The 23,295-nt window shown below is 43.9% G+C and overlaps 1 protein-coding gene across 2 annotated transcripts in view; it reads right to left on the bottom strand.

Moving 5' to 3' along the window:
* The window catches only part of LOC126259026 (uncharacterized), a 667,737-nt gene that overhangs the window by 497,720 nt on the left and 146,722 nt on the right, over positions 1–23,295 (bottom strand). The window contains exon 3 of one of the 2 annotated variants that reach the window (XM_049955690.1): positions 14,385–14,445. The gene's annotated coding sequence lies outside the window, so the exon portion shown is untranslated. Of the gene's footprint in view, positions 1–14,380; positions 14,446–23,295 lie in introns of both variants that reach the window. The other variant, XM_049955689.1, reaches the window with a different exon arrangement.

The following is a 23,295-nucleotide window of genomic DNA, read 5'->3' on the forward strand; positions in this document are numbered from 1 at the left end:
CTTGAGCAATTTTTTAGTCTGTAGGTGCGGATCATTCTGTAAGCGAGCTGTTGTATATAATTGCTAAATATGGAGCTATTGTGTCAGCATACCCTGAAAGGAACTTGACTGGTATACAATCTGGACCGGAGGCCTTGCCTTTATTAAGTGATTTAAGCTGCTTTGCTACACCGAGGGCATCTACTTCTGTGTTTCTCATCTTGGCAGTTGTTCTTGATTGGAATTCAGGAATATTTACTTCGTCTTCTTTGGTAAAGGAGTTTCGGAAAACCGTGTTTAATAACTCTGTTTTAGTGACTTCACCGTTGTTATCGCACAGTGAATGTATTGACTGCGTCTTGCCACTAGTGTGCTTTATGTACGATCAGAATCTCTTTGGGTGTTCTGGCAGATTCCGAGACAGAGTTTCGTTGTGGAAATTATTGAAAGCATCTCGCATTGAAGTACGAGCTATATTTCTAACTTCTGCAAAACTCTGCCAATCTTGGGGATTTTGCATTCTTTTAAATTTGGCATGCTTGTCTTTACAATGAAACATTACAGAGACGTTGGAGGATCCTAAATTGAATGTTTTAATTTAAGAATCAAATGGTCGGAAACGAGTATTTCATACGATACGAGGTGTTCAGTGAGCAATAAGCGTAAGAAACGTGTTTTGTAAACTTATGTTTCATCAGACATTGGTGGTACGATGTTGAAGAACAATACAAAATCGCCTCTTGTGTCCACGGCAGAGTTAATCTCTGTTTACATCTCTGATCGTGGGGGATGAAGCATTGCCCGAGGTGAACTTACAGAACGTACAGTGCAGCAGACTGTTGTGTCAAGAAAGTACACAGATTGTTTAGCAACAGAGGCTCTCCAAACTGCAAAAAAATTTTCGTTGGGCACGAAAACTTACAACATACTTGGTCGTAGAAGCCACAGATAGTTGGATTAGGTTCTCGACAAAGAACTATTGACACACTATATAAACAGCTGTCAACTTGTTCATGAAATAATCTCTTCAGTTACTGCAGCGTTCAGCTTTTACAGCAGTGATTGCACCCCCGTCGAAACGCGTGTGTGGTCACAACGGTGCTGCATGGCTTTGAACCCAGAGTTCAGCTCTTTCAACAGACTGCCCAGCGCATTACTGCAGTACAGAACTTCTTGTGGTTTGTTCACCGATGGATTATGTTGCAACGCATCCAGTAAGATTGGTTGTCGGCACTTTAACCAGTTGCTGTGAGAGTAAGTTGTTGCTAGGAGATGAAAGCTGTTGATGGCAATAACAATTTCATTTTTGATCGTTAGTTCCTTGTCTGGCAGGTACTCAGTTGAGAATCCTCGGCCAAGTGTATAATTTTCCCTGTAAGGGGTTGGGACACCGTGTAAAGTTTATTACTGTTCGCTACAAGCGACTACTGCAGAATACTCCACTATTACTGCTAGCATCGCTATTACTGCAACCACTAATATTCCACAATTTCTAGATGCCAATTAGTTTACTTAGACTATTGGAAGTTATTTTTTACCGCCTCTGGGCCCTCCCTGAAAATACTCTGCCCATATCCCACTACGGGGTTCCTTGCACACGGGAGCAAACGTCGATCGCGTTTCCACCGTTTCATTCGATATTGCAGTTCAGTACACCGCTGCCGCACCACTTAATGTCGACCGACCGCCACTAGTACATCAATCTGACACTGGACTACATTATGGAGGGCGCATGTGGTTAGCATACCAACCTATGATCACTAGTTCTGACTTCGGAACTGAAGCCTCTGATTATGATTAGATCTCGTTCCTGCCATCATCTCAACGAAACGTTCTTCGTAGCGACGAGTTCCTAGTGACTGGAAAAATGTGCAGATAGTTTCCATTTATAAGAAGGTTTATCGAACAGGAACACTTTTTATGCTCGTGTATACTTTTCGGTAGGGATCAACATGGATTCCGCAAACAACGATCTCGTGAAACCCCGGTCGCTCTGTTCGTCCCTGAGGCTCAGAAGGCGGTTTTCAGACGAATATCGCGACTGTGGTGAAAAGCTCCCAGCATACTGAACACAGCATGTCATTCTTGACGGGGAGAAATCTTCTTGCGTGAAAGCAACTTCGGACGTACCATAAAGGAATTATTACTGTTCACCAAAAAATCACAGAGTGGATAACACAGGAAGTTATCTGAGGATTGTCGCAGGTGGTATTGTTGTGTATAGGAAGGATGAACTACCAGAAAATTCCAGCGAAATGCAGGAAGATCTGCAGATGATCGACGCTTGTTGCAGGGATCTGCAGTTGATCCTCACCATAAACAAGTGTTTCATAGTGGATTATGCCAGGTTTAATTAGTACTGTATCTGCTTTACTACAAGCTACTTTCGGATATAGCGCCATTCTCAAGTAAACATCTGAATGGAATAGACGTCCATATTGTATCAGTGAATAAACTGTCGACTGTCTACATGTTGCCAGCTTGTTCAGTACTATAGAATCTTTTTCGTGAAACACCTTTGATAGATAGAATAGAATAAACTGTCATTATAGCTGCCAAAAGTATTTAACGAAAATATTCTATACAAATAAGACATACGTGACTTACAACAATCAAGCTACGTATAGACAGTCGACAGTTTACTCACAGATGCACTATGGCCGTCTGTTCCAACTAGATGTTTACATAAGAATGGCGCTGTAGCCGAAATTAGTTTGCAGTACTAAGTAAATTATCTGTGACTTACTTGCAACTATTCATTGTGCAATGTCATATTATGACGTATTGTGCTCTGCGGGCCCGGCCGCAGAGAAAATATACACAAATGTAACACCCAGAGGATAAATAGACGAAAATCCCCGTCATTGAATGACTACACGATGCCCGTACAATAACCAGAAGCACTTATATCCATTATATCTATGGAGTATGGATACAGAGCGACAGAAAGTGGAACAACCATTAATCATAGGAAAGGCGGATACCACGCTGAGATTCATTGGAAAAATCTTTGAAAAGAGTATTCTACCAACGAAGGCAGTACTTGCAAATTTTCTTTCTACCTTTATCATTTTAAAAATACAGAGGTTCAAACTTACCCTACATGTACACGGAAAATATGCACCTGAAATATGGCGTGAGGCGAAAACGTAGTTTACAAAGTGACATAGCACGGTGAAAAATGCTCTATAGTCTCTCTGTTATCAGTTTCTGGGAACCGCTTGTCATAGCACTGAAGCATACGCAAAATATTTTTGCTCATATAATCTGGTGAGGTGTAAAATTAGTTTTCAATTATTTCAGTTTCACATAAGTAAATTACCAAAATTTTGCCGACCAATAGATTTCTTTTCATACGAGTGACACGCTCGGCTGCAGCAAGGAAAAAAGGGGAACCAGAGGGAAAAAGCTCCTATCGAAGCACAAAAAATGCGAATATGTTCCTGTTTACTTAAAAGAATGTAACTGAAAAATGGCGCAGCACTTGCCTCATTCTTCCTTCCTAGCACCTTTAAAAATTTTCTCAAAAATTTTGGCAAACGAATATATTCCTTCTTTTCTATGCTGAGAGAAAAGGAGACAGTGGAAGTGGGAAGCCGGCCGGTGTGGCCGTGAGGCTCTAGGCGCTTCAGTCGGGTACCGCGTGACCGCTACGGTCGCAGATTCGAATCCTGCCTCGGGCATGGATGTGTGTGATGTCCTTAGGTTAGTTAGGTTTAAGTAGTTCTAAGTTCTAGGGGACTGATGACCTCAGATGTTAAGTCCCATAGTGCTCAGAGCCATTTGAACCATTTTTTGGTAGTGAGAATGGGACGGAAGAATAATAAATAGTGGTTGTGGTATAGGAAGAACGAAGGGGATAAGGCAGTGTGAGAAAGAGAGTGACACTGTCGCAGTGCAACATAGTTGATAGTAAAAGAACAGTGCTAGGAAGAGAGTGAAGGAGGCATACCAGTGGTATAGGAAGAAAGAGAGAGAGAAGATGTGATCGAGAGCCAGTGACAGTGCGAAACAGTCTATGACAATGACAACGAGGAAGAGACAGGTAGTAGCAGTGGGAATGAATGAATGCGATGGTAGCAGTAAGAGAGAGCAAGAAGGAGACAGTGATAGAGGAGACAGTAGTAGTAAGACAGAACGTGTGACAAGAGACAGTGGCGGCTGGAGACGCACATAAGAGACGACAATGAATGAGCCGAATGAGTGAGTGAGAACGGGCAGTTTGGAGTGGATGGACAATTGGGAGTGGATGGGCATGAGAGGCATACAGCGATGGACTCGTGGATGTGAATAAATAACAGTTAGGAGAGCTTGAGTGAGAGGTGAGTTGCATGTTGAAAAGAGCGCGAGTATGTTCGCATGCAGCCGGCACCCTGTTTTCCAATCAGAGCAGAAATATAATCCCAGTTTTGTGCACCAATAGGAGCATTTTTCGGTAATTTCCAAGAATGATTGCCTATCGAGGTCGAGGGATCCAAATGATACATATCGTGGGTGCGATCGTAAATCGATCATGCAACTCCGCTGGCGGGCATTCTGATCAATTATTTGTGATTGTCATTTTTATCTGTTTTGCATCGTTCCCTTAGTTGCTCTAAATTACATACCTCCGCGAATTATTCGTGAGTTTCTAGGGACATCCAGACGATTTATGTCGCTAGTGAGTTGGATGTCTGGTGTACTTGACGTTTCTTCGGCGGATTCTCTCACATGGAAGAATCAAATTCCATGTTTATCCAGCGTAGAAAATTGTTCGACTTTTTGTCGCAAATATGGAGTACTACCAGAGAAGGAAAGAAGGGACTGTGTAGACTGTGGTGCGAAGTGTGTAAAACTTCGTAAGAACAGTTTCGATGCTGAAATACCGTTACACTTTCATCGCGGACAGTGCGGCAAACGAACGAGTTTCAGGAAGATTACATGGTTGGACTCATCCAAATTATACATCCAGACCAACGTAATGGACTTTCACATGACGAAAACACCGACGATGAGTAAGATACGTCGTCTCCTTTGCAGTGACAAGTATCTTTGAAAGGCTTTTGTTTTGTCGTGTATTGCCCAACGTAAACATACTCTTAACGCCCGCCAGCAGAGTCGCATAATCGATTTACGATCGCACGCACGATATATATCGTTTGGATCCCTCGACTTCGATACGCAATCATTCTTGGAAATTACCCATTTTTCCACTGTTATTGTATCCTCTTAAGCCAGTATCTCGCTGTAAGACCATGATGGTAAAGTTGGATAGATCTGTGCTCAAACGGACGGTGACCAACATTCGTTCTTCCAGCGCACTTTGAGGCTGGAGCAGGAAAGAGCGAAAGTGACAGTCACACACACACAATCCTCCGCCAGAAACCATAGCGTGGCTTGTCGGATATGGATGCAGAGAGAGGTACCTAGCTCTACCGAGTGGCAGTTATAAGCGCTGACCGCGCAGCTCTTGCTCTTCTACTTAAGAGAATTCTGTACACGGAACCGATATCCTGAACCGCAGTTCCCTCGCAACCGCTACTGCAACTTGCGCGAATTCGAATGTGGGTCAAGGCAGCGGGTCCCCGTGTCTGGCGGCGAGGACAGAGCAGGCTAGGTCGGAGAAGCCTGAAGCCGGCGCTCGCGCTGCGCCGCCTGCCGGCTTGGCCTACATTTCCCGAGCGGCCACAAGCTGACAGCTGTGCGGAGACCCGCCGCCCCTCCGCACGCACCACCCACATCCAGTAGCCAGCTGCCGAGAGGCCTCTCAACCCGGTGGCGGCGTTCTCGGAAGCGCGAAAGCAGGCATTCCCCATTTCGCACTCACTGAATTAGCACAGCCGGTACCCGCAGCAGAAAATATACAGTGACGCAAATGCACCACGTGGCTGCTTTCACCATCGACCGGGCGCTCGCCAGGCCCTCTGGGTTTTCCGCCTGCGCCATATGCTGCCGATGGACTGGCGGCTCCTACATCGCTGCAGTGGTCGCGCCGTTCACTAACTAGACACCACCCACCCACATATAGAGGGTGTTGCAAAAAGGTACGGCCAAACTTTCAGGAAACATTCGTCACACACAAATAAAGAAAAGATGTTATCTGAACATGTGTCCGGAAACGCTTAATTTCCATGTTAGAGCTCATTTTAGTTTCGTCAGTAAGTACTGTACTTCCTCGATTCACCGCCAGTTGGCCCAATTGAAGGAAGGTAATGTTGACTTCGGTGATTGTGTTGACATGCGACTCATTGCTCTACAGTACTAGCATCAAGCACATCAGTACGAAGCATCAACAGGTTAGTGTTCATCACGAACGTGGTTTTGCAGTCAGTGCAATGTTTACAAATGCGGAGTTGGCAGATGCCCATTTGATGTATGGATTAGCACGGGACAATAACCGTGGCGCGGTACGTTTGTATCGTGACAGATTTCCAGAGCGAAGGTGTCCCGACAGGAAAACGTTCGAAGAAATTGATCGGCGTCTTAGGGAGCACGGAACATTCCAGCCTATGACTCGCGACTGGGGAAGACCTAGAACGAAGAGGACACCTGCAATGGACGAGGCAATTCTTCGTGCAGTTGACGATAACCCTAATGTCAGCGTCAGAGAAGTTGCTGCTGTACAAGGTAACGTTGACCACGTCACTGTACGGAGAGTGCTACGGGAGAACCAGTTGTTTCCGTACCATGTACAGCGTGTGCAGGCAGTATCAGCAGCTGATTGGCCTCCACGGGTACACTTCTGCGAATGGTTCATCCAACAATGTGTCAATCCTCATTTCAGTGCAAATGTTCTCTTTACGGATGAGGCTTCATTCCAACGTGATCAAATTGTAAATTTTCACAATCAACATGTGTGGGCTGACGAGAATCCGCACGCAATTGTGCAATCACGTCATCAACACAGATTTTCTGTGAGCGTTTGGGCAGGCATTGTTAGTGATGTCTTGATTGGGCCCCATGTTCTTCCAGCTACGCTCAATGGAGCACGTTATAATGATTTCATGTGGGATACTCTATCTGTGCTGCTAGAACATGTGCCTTTACAAATACGACACAACATGTGGTTCATGCACGATGGAGCTCCTGCACATTTCAGTCGAAGTGTTCGTACGCTTCTCAGCAACAGATTCGGTGACCGATGGATTGGTAGAGGCGGACCAATTTCATGGCCTCCACGCTCTCCTGACCTCAACACTCTTGACTTTCATTTATGGGGGCATTTGGAAGCTCTTGTCTACGCAACCACGGTACCAAATGTAGAGACTCTTCGTGCTCGTATTGTGGACGGCTGTGATACAATACGCCATTCTCCAGGGCTGCATCAGCACATCAGGGATTCCATGCGACGGAGGATGGATGCATGTATCCTCGCTAACGGAGGACATTTTCAACATTTCCTGTAATAAAGTGTTTGAAGTCACGCTGGTACGTTCTGTTGCTGTGTGTTTCCATTCCATGATTAATGTGATTTGAAGAGAAGTAATAAAATGAGCTCTAACATGGAAAGTAAGCGTTTCCGGACACATGTGCACATAACATATTTTCTTTCTTTGTGTGTGAGTAATGTTTCCTGCAAGTTTGGCCGTACCTTTTTGTAACACCATATATATATAAGCGCGACTGCCCTGATAACCAGGGCCGTGGCCAGGTATTTTGCTGCCCGAAGCGAGAACTGAAAAACGTCGTTCCTTTTTATTACCACCATCGGTCTCCCCGACACCCTGCCCCATTTTCCACCACAACCAACACCCAACAGCACAACAATGAAAATCTCCTATCATACTTTTAATAATTAAACTGTGGTTGTTGTGGTCTTCAGTCCTGAGACTGGTTTGATGCAGCTCTCCATGCTACTCTATCCTGTGCAAGCTTCTTCATCTCCCAGTACCTACTGCAACCTACATCCTTCTGAATCTGCTTAGTGTATTCATCTCTTGGTCTCCCTCTACGATTTTTACCCTCCACGCTGCCCTCCAATGCTAAATTTGTGATCCCTTGATGCCTCAAAACATGTCCTACCAACCGATCCCTTCTTCTAGTCAAGTTGTGCCACAAACTTCCCTTCTCCCCAATCCTATTCAATACCTCCTCATTAATTAAACTACGGCGTCCATATTTGCTCATTTTCTAGGGACAGTCGTCAGTTTTCATGTTTCGCCCCCTTTGGTTCCTTCAAAACTGACTGAAGGTAACAAATATCCTCAATTTTTGAAATTTCCAAAAGTAATTGAAATAGGAAGAATGCGCCGAACATTAAAACTCAACTGAACATGCCGGTGCAGCCAAATTTGGCACCAATCATAAATTTTATTTTATTTCAAGGAAATGGGCTAAAAAAGGTGTGCGAATGACTTTTTCCTTGAATTTAGAAATTATTCTGTGGTGATGGGAGACATATCGAAGCATCAAATTATGTCATTTGGATAATCCTCCTGTTATTTCGTTACTGTTTTAACTGAAATATTTTTAGAATAAGGAATAAATCACATCGTTTTCAGCATCCACTTTCTTGCGATTAAAAAATTAAATGACGCCTTGTTTGATTTTCTGTCAAGAGTTATACAATTTTTACTAGCCGCCCCGATGGCGCAATAGTCTAGTCGACTTCCGTTTCGTACTCTGTAACAGGTGCTGCAGTTCTGAGGTAGGTAGCCGGCAGGAGTGGCCAAGCGGTTCTAGGCGCTACAGTCTGGAACCGAGCGACCGCTACGGTGGCAGGTTCGAATCCTGCCTCGGGCATGGATGTGTGTGATGTCCTTAGGTTAGTTAGGGTTAAGTAGTTCTAAGTTCCAGGGGACTGCCTCAGAAGTTAAGTCTCATAGCGCTCAGAGCCATTTGAATCATTTTTGAGGTAGGTAGAGACAATGTGTTTACTGTCGTTAAACTAAATAAGGACTTCATTAGTAGCTGCTCCGCATGTTTTTGAAAACAATTCTGTTTTAATTTATCCTCTTTTCCATTTTTTTCTCCTCATTTGCTAAATTGTTATGTCTCTATGATGTGAAATTAATTTTTTCCGCCCTTTGCCGCCCCCAAATCCCGTCGGAGGTTCGAGTCCTCCCTCGGCCATGGGTGTGTGTGTAGTCCTTAGCGTAAGTTAGTGTAAGGTAGATTAAGTATTGTGTAAGCTCAGCAGTTTGGTCCCATAAGACCTCACCACAAATTTCCAAATATTTTTCCGCCCCCAAAATTTTGTCGCCGTAGGAGCCCGTCTAGTCTCGCCTAATGGTAGGAACGGTCCTGTTGATAACCTCAGCGTGGGTACACAGCAGGGCCCGAGCCTGTTGTGGGCGCACAGGGCTCGCCGAGCAAGTAGGTGAATGGACAGAGGACGCTCTTAGGGTATGTCGAGTCGAGAATTTGGGTCAAATGGGTTGCGTGTGCAGATGGTCGACGCGGTTAAGGCAACGGCTCGCGTTAAGCGACAGATCCGGGTTCGAGTCCCGCTCTGGCACAAATTTTCAGCATTCACCGTGGAATTATTTCGATGCCCGATTGCGGCTGGCGTCGGTCTTCTTTCAAAATGTAACGAGACCACTGCCTTCCAGTCGCGGCTCGTGTTTTCCGTAGTGGGAAGGCTGCGAATCTATTGTCAATGTAGTCAAACTCTCGAATGCCCGAGAGTTGTTTGTCCCTTTCTGCTATCAAAATACTTGTTTCTGGAAATGAAATGATAATTAAATAGACACCCTAGCTGCATACAGGCGTTGATGCACTTCATTGGGGACATGTTGAAAATGTGTGCCCCGACCGGGACTCGAACCCGGGATCTCCTGCTTACATAGCAGACGCTCTATCCATCTTTTTTTTTTTTTTTTTTTTTTTTTAAATTCATTTTGTTCGCTTTAGTTCGTTTAATCTGCTCGGGGCGGACGTCGAAAGACACCCATTTCAGTTCGTTGTTGTTCCATTAACTCAGTTTTTTTATTACAGAGGGCAGCTAGCCCTCTGACCAAACACGCTGAGTTACCGTGCCGGCAAAACTTTCACTCGACGGAAGGCTTGAACCAAGAACCTTTTGTTCCGCAGCTACCCACGCTAACCACGGGACCACGGCAATACTGATCCATCTGAGCCACCGCGGGCACAGAGGACAGTGCGTCTGCAGGGACTTATCCCTTGCACGCTCCCCAATGAAGTACATCAACGCCTGTATGCAGGTAGGGTGTCTATTTAATTATCATTTCATTTCTAGCAAAGCTGCCTGGTCATCCACGGTAACTGTTCTTTCGGGAACAGATACTACCGTCATATATACTTGTTTCTGGCATTTCCATCTAACGCACGCTTCGCAGAAATCGCCAAAATACGTCTCACGAAACAAGAAGAAACTTGAATCTGTTAGCAAGCATTTATTTATTACCAGTTAAAAGAAAAGATTCCAGTTTCGAGCCCTTGTTTCATTAAATTCCGTGAAACTTTCGGTAGATAGACTGCCACGTAGCTGAGCGGTCAGCGCGGAAGACGGGTAAGCGGAGGGGGCCGGGTTCGCTTCCTAGCCGGATCGGAGATTTTTTTTCTCGGCATGGGGACCGGGTATTGTGTTGTCCTTACTCTCGTATCGTCATAATTGACATTACTATTGAGATGGTTGAATGGGCACGGCCCGAAAGCCAATAAATTGAACGTTCCTGTCACTGTATGGCAGTGCCCTCTAGTGAGACATTTATTTACAAACTTAGGCTGCATTTACTACAGTGGATAAAATTTCCAATCCCAGACAAAAAACTCTCTTTAATACCATCAAAACAGTGACATTAAAAGGTCAAGTACCAGAGCATAACAGAAAGCGATTCAAGAGTAAAGATTCTACCACAATCGTATGGAAATTGGTATGATTCACTTAATCGTCTTGATCGTCCAAGATGACTGTAAAAGCTGTACTCCGTAGCGACCACGCCCTCAAAGCTCTGCTACATGTAATCGGAAAAGGTTGCTCCTGCTGCCCGTGAATACGGAAATATTCCTCAGGCTGTATACAATGTTTACATTAACCCGAGCGTCTACGTTCTGTATGCCCTATCAAATGCAAAACACTGACTCCACGCCCAAGGAAAATGATTCCTCATCGTTTGGTGGGAAGACACATTATCAAGCCTCCGACACTTACACAACTCTGTAACTTACTCAATGTAAAAACACAGTCGGACAGGCAAAAAACATGCTCGAAACGCAATACAACGCTACGAGTAAGAAATGGAAAGCTTTCCATTTTCTGTCTCTTACCTACAAGGTACAGCCACCATTTCTGATAACTCCAACGCTGACCACACCATGAACACATATGTTAACGAGCACAGTGACATACCAGCTACAACAAACATAACAAACTATAACAACTTCTTCAGGAATGCCTCCCACCATTACAGAAATCCTTGCAGTCATCTGTAACACTGCCTATCCTGAACCAAGGAAGAGCATGAAAATTCTTCTTTTTGAACCCAATAAATCTCCTAGTGGCACCCCTTCCCACCACTCAGTGAACTTCCGTCCCAACTTTTGAGCAGGCTATCAACGTCTGCGCATATTTGTAAAAGACGTCTTGTACAGACAACTCAACAAGCAGCAAGCACTAATCTCTCGTCTTCCCATTTATAGACTCTTTAAAAGTCTTCGACCGTAATGGTATTCGGCCTCCAACCTACACTGGCATGCTCTTCCAATCAATTACATCCTTCCTAATTGCTTTCTACAACCACTACCTCATTTTCCACCTAATTACAGCCTTGCTCCAAGGCTCTGTCCTGTCACAACGCCTTTCTTCTGGTACCAAAGCTACCTATTCCCGTGTAGCTACTACAGAACACTAAGGATACGTCCTTTCGTGCCGACCAGCCTACCGCCACTTCATCCCAGTGTTCCACACAACTTTATCTCAAAAATTACATCACTTAGTGTAATCAGTGGCACCTTTCCATCAACAGTGTGGCAAACAGTGTGAAGTTCCAAGACAGACTGACACCGGCAGGGTTCGTAGTGTTTGACGGTTTTTGAGCTACAATATATAATTCTTTCCGAGAAGATATATATTACCGGAAAAAAATTAGTACACATGGAAAGATGAAGTCGAATTTGATCCGATGGCGGCATATGCCACCCGGGGCATAATACATGTACTGATAATGGTTTCAAAGTCGTCCGCCAACAGATAGCGTAGTGGCATAGCTATCAGAGTAGCATCTGTGTCTACCTCTTAATAGGGAATGCTGATAGCCAGAAGGTTTAGTGTCGCGCAAACGTATGAAGCAAGCAGCCACTTATACCACGGAGCCGCAGTCAAGCTTCCTACAGCCAACTGAGCGAGTTTGAAAGGTGTCAAATTGTGGTCCTTTCGGAGAATTTCCAAACAAGTTGAGGCGCTGCATCAGATGTGCAACAATGCTGGTATCTGTGGTCACGTGAACGTTCTCAGACCCGTAGAGGACGTTCTGGACTTCCAAACAGCACAGACACCCGCCAGGATCGTCGTATTGTAGGGGCAGCAGTGGCAGAACGTACAGCTACTGCAGCATAGGTTAGACGGGCTGTGAACCCAGATGTGTCAACACGAACTGCCCTGAACTGGTTATTAGCAATGGGACTACAGGCACGCCCACCTCTATCCCGTCTTCCCGCCCCCTCCCCCATATAACTGGTCACAGTTGTTTGGTACTCTGCCTTACTAAAATAGCATTGCGTGATAATGCGGGCACTAGCAACAGGTGCGCCATGCTTCAGAATCCGTCGCGACCGTACGTTTGCTGTTTTTAGCTCCAGCGGTCGTACGGCGTACTCCAAACACGCGAGCGTCCTCGGCGCCCGGGCACGCTACAACGCCCCCACTACCTCTCCGCCTTGCGTACACGCCGCCTCCCAGGCAGGCCATTCATAAGCAAGGCCGGCCAGCGACGCCGACGGGAACCGGCATGCACTCTGCTGCGCATGCGCACAGGCGAAGCAGGGCTGCCATCAGCCGACGAAACACCCTGACGCTTCTACCGCGGCGACCAACGAAGCGTTCTAGAAATACGAGTCAAAACTCCGCTGTAAATCATATCGCCATTCACCAGCTGAACATTATAAAGAATATACTATTTATCTAATAACCTGTTTGCTCACATCCTCTTTACGCCCGATACAGTGTTTTTTTTTTTTTTCTCGCAGCACTAGAGCTTTACAGTTATATAAACTCAATGTTTGTAACAAAAATGGGCCATAGGGTCAAAATAGGAACACGGGTTTGTGTTCTATGTTATTGATGACGCAGTGTGTTCTACCTAATGTGGGCGCTCCAAATACTACGCCCACTCTATGAAGACTAGACGAGGTACGTGTTGAGAGTAGCTGACTCGGTAGGTAATTCTTTCCAGTTGTTACCAACATTGGTTACCAGGTAACTCACTGCTTAACCTATTTAAAATGTCAATAAGTATTCAAAACGTAATTAAACGTAACAAGTCGCTTCTATATTCGTTTATTTCGGGGTCAGTTAACCGTTGGCGGTGACCGGAAGGATTAATACCGATCGATGCCACTCCATTTTCTCCGTTCTTAACGATTCAGCTAATCCCATCGGCCCGACAGTCTTCTTGGAGTGCGTGTATAATGTTAAACAATCTACTTGACGTACTGAAACAAGTAAAGGATGGAAAGGGCAAGTTATTTTGCTGCACGTTTATTTTTGTATTTAGCGATACACTGAAACAACAATTCTGAGGGGGAAAAAAATTAAAAATTGGTTTATGTCAAGATTATCCCTTGCGTCACAACCAGCCCACTATATCGTCTACATAAAAAAAAAGACAAAGACTGTTTTCATGCGTAGTTTACTAGCACAGTACTCTCTTTAAAATATTAGTCATTGTGACTTTACTAGCAAATCTCTATACTACCCAGCAAACTGACTTAAATACTTAGTGATACAAAGTATACATAACGAAAACATTAATTTTCTTGCCAACTTTATCGTCTAAGGCAAAAGAAAATAAGACAAATTCGGAAAACATGAGGTCACAAGACAGTGGCTTGCTCTTTGCTCTCAATAATTAGACATAAATTTTGTCCCCGACCTTTGTCAGCATACCACACCAGCACACCACGTGCGTTATTCCGCGGCACGAAACTTCAGCACACTCACGGCGACAACGTGGAGCTGTTTAGTGACAATGCTTTTAGGAAAAAAGCGACAACCAGTTTCTCGTTTTCTTTGTTTGCCTGTGAGACTCGTGTCGCTTCTTTCCTCAACGCTGCGCCGACGAAGCGGAACAACACGATCTCATCAAATAGCTGACTCAGTCTGTCTGACCAGGTGCAGCCAGGCTTGGGTAACAGCAGACATGATTACAACAGATCCTCTGACCACATCGAGCATTAAAGAAATCAGAACCACGTGAAAAGAAAAGGCAGTTGGACAAGAACAGAAATCTATCTGACATCTTACCTACCAAGCGAGCGTCCCCTCTGCCTGTTGGATGTCACACCGGCACTATGGGCAGGAACAGCGAACTGAAAATAGAGAAATAAAATTGTGTGAGGTATGCGTGTACACATATATTTCCAGAGTAGCAACTAGTGTACACTGAGTTGTCGCTATTGTCACATTCAACAGCATACGAAAATTTGTCCTACTGTTAACATTTCCGTGCACTGACAGTTAAGTCACTCAAGAATTGACTGGATTTTCCATCGGTGCTTGGCAAAACATGGGAACAACATTTCACTGGGAACACTTTCCTTATGTTCTACAAAATATTACTTATTTCATCACGAATCGGCGTTCGGCTTCATAGGCCGTCGTCAGGTGACAACTGCATGTCACAAACACAGATAAAATGGAGTGCCAATTACGCAGATATTACTTATCCAGGAAATACAAAAGTGATGACTCATAGAAAGTTTACAAAGGAAAGTATTATGTTTTTATATCACCTTTACGGAATAGTTTTTAACAAAAAACCACCCACACGATGTACACGTAGATCGTGAACTTTTACCGTAAAGAAAAGAAGAAAGATTACCCTCCTGGAAATTCTTGGAACCAATAAACACATGGTAAAAAATGTCAGCTTAGTTTTAAATACCCAACTCAATTTCCTTTTCCCCTCTCTGTTAAATTACGTTTCAGTTATACAGATGCTAAATTGCAATTGCAAATTCAACTTCGTTTATCATCTGTTGTTAAATGTAACGATATCCACTTAAAAAGGTCTGTTTTTTTATTTTTATTGTACGGTAATATATCTGTTCGTGCATGATGTAAAAATGTATGTTTTTCCTTTGTAAATACTCCATGTATCATTTTTTTTGTTTTGTTTTCTGTGTATCGTCCGTATAAGTAAAATCTATGCAAGTCGCACGTCATTTTACCTGTGTATGCGACATTCACTTGTCACTTGACGATGACCTAAGAATCCTAGAGGGATTTCGTTACGAAATAAATAATATTTTGCAGCGCATCAGGAAAAAGTTTCTCAGTTAATGTCACTTTAGAATATTAGCCAGCAAACAAATATTTCATTATGTTGGAGTGTATATACAAAACATCTACTGCATCCTTAGTTTCGCGCTGAATAACGCAATATTAATAAAGATAACAATTGCTGCAAGGTCATTGCCATTGCTCTTTCTGAGAGATTCAGTCCAACGGCTCAAAGGAAGCCCTGACTGAAGGTGAAAAAAGATGCAAACAAAAATTACATATAGAGTAACATATAGGAAGCCATCTAAAAGTTACAGCCACAGTAATAGAAATAAATAAAGATAAGAAACAAGTAGTATTATACACATTGTAAACTTAACTCGATGTTCAGAACAGAAAAAAAAATTAAAGAAATGTAGAATAGATTAGCATGAAAATTCACATGTATGTTATTTTATATGTAAAGGAACACAGTAATCGTCATGAAAGTAGAGTATTACAAATAAAAAAATTATAGATAAATTACTTAGGCACGACTGTCGACAAGTCTTTCGCCGCCATTGCGCCCACTATCCAAACTCCACAGACTCTCGAGCTTACTTGGACCGACTATCACCCCTGGGATAAAAGATATGGCGGTAAGTGATGTAGCCACAGTCTGTGGTTTGTTTCCAGAATGAATCTTTCACTGTATAGCTAAGCGTGCGGTATTTCGATACTTTCTGACGACTGAAATTATGTGCTAGACCAAAACGCGAGCCGGCCGCGGTGTCCGAGCGGTTCTAGGCGCTTCCGTCCGGAACCGCTCTGCTGCTACGGTCGCAGGTTCGAATCCTGCCTCGGGCATAGATGTGCGTGACGTCCTTAGGTTAGTTAGGTGTAAGTAGTTCTAAGTCTAGGGGACTGATGACCTTAGATGATAAGTCCCATAGCGCTTAGAGCCATTTGAACCATTTTGAACCAAAAGGCGAACACGAAACTTATATAATAAATAGAAGCAGTGCGTGTCGCGTTTCGATAGCCCATCTGTTGAGCACTGCCCGTTAAATCAAGGGTCCGGATTCAAGTGACGAACGGGAACAGAGTTTTAATATATAATCATACGCGCCATTACACAGTGAAATACCTGCCACTGATGAATAAATTTATTTGCAAATTGAGATATACAACCACATCTACACGACTGTAACAACAGTAATATCACAAATTGAGTCCGCCTTGATGCAAAACACCTCGTTATTCGTTTATTTCTTTACTATCCCAAACTAGTTTCGGCGACAAATATCACCATCATCAGCGGGGTTTTTTAATCTAAAAACATGCAGAAAATAGCATGGTTATACACACACAGTAAAACGTTATTACATTTTTACTATTCGTCTTTTTAAATATAGTTTTCTATGGATACCTTCATACTACCTTATTTATTGTATGTTACAGCATCTTTCAAGCAATTATTGGTGCTGTTTGCGACATATTTTCTGTGCTCTTTTTTTCTGTTGTCGTTTTTTACTTAGCGAACATCACGTCATCTGCAACCATGTGAGCGGCTGTTAGTAAACAAAATAGTTTGGGATAATAAAGAAATAAACGAATAACAAGGTGTTTTGCATCAAGGTTGACTCAATTTTTGATATTATTGTTTTTTCTATGCAAACACGGACCAAATGGACGAGTTCCAAGATAAAATCATTGTACACGACTGTAATTCACATCGTGTTTTGCAGAGGGGGCATAGAACTGCTTTCTTTTGATTGCTTCTCTACAGTCCCACTCTCGAACAGACATGGGAGAATGGAACACCTAACTCTTCCGTGAGGGCTTTGTCTTCCCTTATTTATCACGGTTGTCATTGTTCCGGATGAGAGTGTGGTGCAAGGTTCCTGTAACAGTGTAATTAAGGTGTCGGAAAACTCAGTACACATGGACAGAAGCTTGAGTTCGAAGAAGGCTTGGGATCGAGCAGTCAGTTTATTAATATCTCGCCGGTCGTCTCATCCACCACAGCTAAAAGAATGTGCGTTTCATTGGCTCTGCGTTTCACAGCGCAGTCTCTGAATAACAAAAGACCACCAAAGGGCGTAGCGGGCGCCGAAAGTTGAATTCGGGTATAAATAACAACGCGATACTGTTAATATTTCACAGTCTGCTTGGAGACCAGGAAGGAATTAGACATAACAAAGTTTGCAGCATTGGAATGAGCTGTCAAGTGGGTTGGTCGTCGAAATATTTCGCATAAAAAATGGAACCAACAGCTCATCTGTACACCCAAAAGCGTACCATTTATCAGTCACGCCGGAAAGATCCGAGGTATAACAAATGTCTTATTTATGGTTGACACAAAACGTACAAAAGCAATGAGATCATTTCGTGGTGAGAAAAAAACTGCTGCTTTATCGACTATTCATCACTAACAGTTCAGAAGTTTTAGCAGCGTTTGCTTTTAATTTACAGACAGGAAACGAAGCAGACAGCTGTAGTAGCTCTCAGGTCAGATTACCAAGCAATAACCTCGAGTCTGTAGCGCAGGAGTACGTTCGCGCCACCTTTACTAGCTGTAGTGTTCCATCTTAGTTTTAATGAAGGCTTTTATATTTCGACACACAAAAACGGTCAAGCACGTCGGACAAATATTCCTAGATGTGCTGCAAGGAAGTGATATTGAATTATGTTCGCATTAGCAAACATCATGGTTGTTAGTTACAACGTACAAAAAAGCAGGATGTGAAATTTCTGCGAAGTATGTGATGATCGTGGTTCCTGACTGTAAATGAGACACAGTTCTGTCGATAAGTATGAATCAAATATGTAAGAAGTGATTCGACTGCACGTTGCAATCATCAGGTCCACCACTGCTGCTCTCTCTCTCTCTCTCTCTCTCTCTCTCTCTCACACACACACACACACACACACACACACACCTCTCTGAACTTGACACCATCTGCACAAAATGACACCCTTCATTTAAAATTAGACATCTACGATAGAAGTCTTATAACTGTAAGTTTTAATTCAAATTGGTCACATATTTGTATATTTCTTGATACACACCGAAGCCAATCTTGGTCAGCTCCGCTAAGGGATTGGATGTGGTCCTTATGTTCGGATCGTAGTAACTGACAAGTAAATCGTCTCCATTACGTTACCGTATCGTCCTCCTATTACTCAAATGGCTGAATGAGCCCAACAGGAAAGCCAATAAACTGAAATTTTTTTAAAAAATCGTGGTCATTAACGTTTCTCTTTGGGTCATCTTCCTTGTGGTTCTGTAGTTGCAGCGAAACATAATACACCCATTTCTTCTTCCTGCCCGCGAGAGCTGTTAGGTCTATGTGACACACCAACCCAGAGGAAGTGTTTGTTCTAATATCCGCGATTCGCCTCACTTGCGTACAAGCAACACTTAGACAAAAAATTCGAATGCCTACACAGTTTTTACAGTATTTGCCAGTGATGGTCATCATATTGCATTTGTAGTGCAATGGTAGATTTCGGTTCAGTTTTGTATTTTTTAGCATCGAGATATTCCCAAACAAAAATATTCTGCGAAATGTTACAGATTTCCAAGCAACGGGTTCATGTGTTGTGTAGACAAATCAGCAACCTAAATAATTGTTTACCTTTTAGAACTTGTACTGAATCGACCCATTTTCCTTCATGATCATCACGTCCTCATTATTTACTTCCGGTCAAACGGGGAGCCGTTTAAAGAACATAGACGTACCAATGTCAGAGATATTATTTAGTCTACCACTTGTGACAACCTGCTGCCCTATGAAAATCTACCACGACAACTTCTTAACTCTCTGTATCTCCGACACCTAAAGTTATTACGTCCCCTATTTTGCGAGTTAATAAGCTCTCGTGTCTTAGCACCCGTACCTCCTCATAACGGAGCTCTTCTGCAAAAATATTCCTCCCTTCGTTTCTGACCTGTCTAGTGTTCCGCAGCAGTACGCATGAAATGCATCTCACGTTCCCAGAGTTCTGGTGTCACGCCGGTACGGAACACCGTCATTCAGCCACGTTGCTACCAGACAGTGAGAAAGCAGGAGACAGCTCAGCAAATGCGTCACTGAGCCACCTGACAGCAGGTGCTGAGTCGGAAGAAAGCGTCGCCGTCTCCGATTCACGGACTCCAAGCCAGGGTCACATCCGTTCACAGTCACGAGAATCTGTCCCGTAGAAGAGGCACATTTCGCTGCATATCTTACATGAGTTGGGAAAAAATCCTCGACGAAAATGTGGTGATCGCCGTTTCGGCTCCTGGAAGCTGCGGAATTACGTTTATGAAGGGACTCCGTGAAGAACAGTCTATGTTGAATGACCCCGTGTCATACTTCGTGAACGAAGTCATTGTATGCTCTGCATAAGGGCTAGCCTGTGTGGTCAGCTCATCGCTCTGCTAGTAGTTGGCAGCTTTCCAACGTATCGTCATACAACCTCACGCAGCTCTTTGCACTCCATTCCATCCTCTCCTGATTTCAAAGTCCCTAGCGGCAAAGGGAATCAAAAAATGGTTGAAATGGCTCTGAGCACTATGGGACAACAATTGAGGTCATCAGTCCCCCAGTCCAGCCTCGAGCATGGATGTGTGTGACGTCCTTAGGTTCGTTAGGTTTAAGTAGTTCTAAATCTAGGGGACTGATGGCTTCAGGTGTTATGTCCCGCCGGCCGCGCCGCCGAGCGGTTCTAGGCGCTTCAGTCCGGAACCGCGCGACTGCTACGGTCGCAGGTTCGAATCCTGCCTCGGGCATGGATGTGTGTGCTGTCCTTAGGTTAGTTAGGTTTAAGTACTTCCAAGCTCTAGGGGACTGATGACCTCTGATGTTAAGTCCCATAGTGCTCAGAGCCGTTTGTTATGTCCCATAGTGCTTAGAGCCATTTGAAACATTTGAACCATTCAGGTGGCAGCAGCGTCATCTGGCGAGGAGTGACTACTAGTCAGTCACACGCACAGTGCATATAGTATCAGTGATCCTGCTGTCCGCGTGTAGAACGAGAACGGCTCGCGACCTATCTCAGTTTCACACAGGGCATGAGCATTTCAGAAACTGCATGACTTGTAGGTTGTTCGAGGAGCGCTGTGGCGAGTGTCTTCAGCACGGGCGAAACCAACGTGAAACTACGTCCAGACATCGTAGGCTCAGACGGACGTTGTAGGCTGAGCAGACTGGTTAAACAGGACAGGTGGCGAACTGCGGCGGAGTTAACAACAGACTGGGCAGAATACAACTATGCCTGAACACTCAGTGCACGGAATACTTCTCGTAACGATAGACCTCCACAGCCGACGATCCATGCATGTACCAAAGGTAACATCGGCAGCTACGGCTGAAAGAGCACATCGGCACTGGACGTTGGCGCAGTGGCAGAGAGTTGCATGATCTGATGAATCCGGGCCGGCCGAAGTGGCCGTGCGGTTAAAGGCGCTGCAGTCTGGAACCGCAAGACCGCTACGGTCGCAGGTTCGAATCCTGCCTCGGGCATGGATGTTTGTGATGTCCTTAGGTTAGTTAGGTTTAACTAGTTCTACGTTCTAGGGGACTAATGACCTCAGCAGTTGAGTCCCATAGTGCTCAGAGCCATTTGAACCATTTGATGAATCCGGTACCTTCTTCATCATGCCGATGGGTCGAAGCGAATCCATCGTCTTCCAGGGGAACAGCTCCTTGACACATGTACTGTAGGACGAAGACAAGCTGGTGGTGGCTGCACTATGCTCTCGAGAAAATTCACGTCCGCATCCATAGGTCCAGTGGAGTTCGTGCAAGGCACCATGAAGCCCAAGAAATATCGTACACTGGATGCAGGCTGCGCACACCCCTTTATGACGATCATGTTTTCCGACGGCAGTGGCATTTTTCAACAAGATAATGCGACATGTCACAAGGCCACGAGTATGATGGGAGTGGTTCGAGGAACACAGTGGCGAGTTCTAATTGATGTTCTAGCCCCCCAACTCACCAGATCTGGGATGTGATTGAACGTGGCGCCAGAGTTCAACGCTCCCCCTCTCCGGAATTTACGGGAATTAAATGACTTGTGTGAGCGGATGTGGTGCCAACTTCCTCCAGTGAACTGCCAAGGCTTCATTGCTTCCACGCCACGCTGCGTCGCCGCTGTTGTCCGTGCCAAAGGTGGACATACCGGCTACTAGGTTGGTGGTCAACATGTTCTGCCTGATATTTGTATATCCGGAAGTGTGAGGTGAAATAGAAGCAAAACATCGAACATAAAAAAGTGCACATCTTTCTGCGTATTTGAAATCAAAACCAGCTCCATTTCATAGACTGTAATACGCTTGGTCCTCCTTGACAAGTTGGTCCTGATGCTGCCACTCATTCATCTCTCACTCTTCGACGGCACTTCTGAGTTCGCCAGCTATGTGATGGAGACTTCCTTCCACGACGCTCTCCAAATTATGACCCGTCCATCAGTCGCGTTCATATCAGGGAATAATGCACGCAACCACACTGAGAATGCACGTGGGGGCCCACCGAGTTTTTCTGCAATCGAAAGAGTGTTGAGAAAAATGTTTCCTTTCGGCAACATAATTTATCTAGATGTTTTTATGATTTCTTATGATGCGTATTGGTCGTAGCTTTCATCAGATCAAAATAAGAAGAGGGATAAATATATTTATCTATTCGTAGTGTGACGGGTTGACGTGGTTCATTACCCCCCTCATTACAATGATAGGTGCCAGATTATCACTTATCACTGTACTGTTGATTAAATTTGTTGACGATATACATTGTATCTATCCTTTCTACATCCGAGGAACGCTATGACCATAACGCCTCATAAGAAATAAGAAATACATTGCGATCTAGACACATTTTGTGTGAAAGTGCGAAGAATGATCGCCAACCTCTATAAGGGTTTCCTATCCCATGTAGAAGTTTCCGAAACATTTTTTTTTTAAATAAAAACCATGTAAGTAATGGGAGAGCTAGCGGTTGTGCCACGTTTCTGAAGGAAGTCACAGTTTCTCCCTCTCCCTATCCCCCCCCCCCTCCTCCCTTATCTATGCCTAAGGTTTTAAAAATAATAACAATACGTCATAATTAATGTATTATAGCATTTTATATAATTTGTTTACGTCTGTGCTTGTACACCGCTTCTTCACGTCTTCCAATAAATTGCAGTTCACATAAATACTTATCCAAAAAGCGCTTGGCCATTAATTTGAGAAGTGCCTGTGTTGTGCAGTTGTTTTAAGGATTGTAACATCAAACAAGCTTTCAGGCTCTGACAAAGTCAGAATTTATACGGAAAATCGAAGTGTGGACACGCTACTACTAGGATTTCACTTAGCTCTAGTATGATGAACAAAGGTCTACAGTTATGCGAGCATATAACTGGCGGAATTGCTGTATCATTCTGTAGTTTACACCTACGTAAGGGGAAGTCACTCGTTCTGTTATTTTTTTCTTAGCGGAACATCTGTCCTGTGTGCTGCTTGGATGTGGTGAAATGATTCGCAGCGACAGTGTGTTTGTGGAAAGTCAAGCATGCCGGAAGTAGCCAGCTCCAACTCATCTCTGATTCGTCAGTGCTTACAAGAATTTTCTGATTTCTCTACAGACGGAAGAGTTATTCACTGCAATGTGTGCAACGAAGACGCAAGTAAAATGTTAACCTTTTATCTGCTATGCCCACTCAGAGAACAGTGATGCCACTGTTTTTCCAGAGTTAACTTGGACCAGACACATGCAAATGCAAAAATATTGTTTCTAAACCCTTAATGTAGGTTAATTTTGCTAAGTAGATCTCGTACGTAAATTCTCCCACAAAGTACTTATGATTTCTTCTTGTTTTTAGGTACGTTATGAACAGACGTCGCATTTAAGTCAGCATGTTGCAGGCATTAAACATTAGGGAAATTTAAAAAATTTAATCAAACTTGACACAAACGTTTGTAACTAAATCAA

This window comes from Schistocerca nitens, chromosome 1 (genome assembly GCF_023898315.1).
Source record: "Schistocerca nitens isolate TAMUIC-IGC-003100 chromosome 1, iqSchNite1.1, whole genome shotgun sequence".
NCBI lineage: Eukaryota > Metazoa > Arthropoda > Insecta > Orthoptera > Acrididae > Schistocerca > Schistocerca nitens.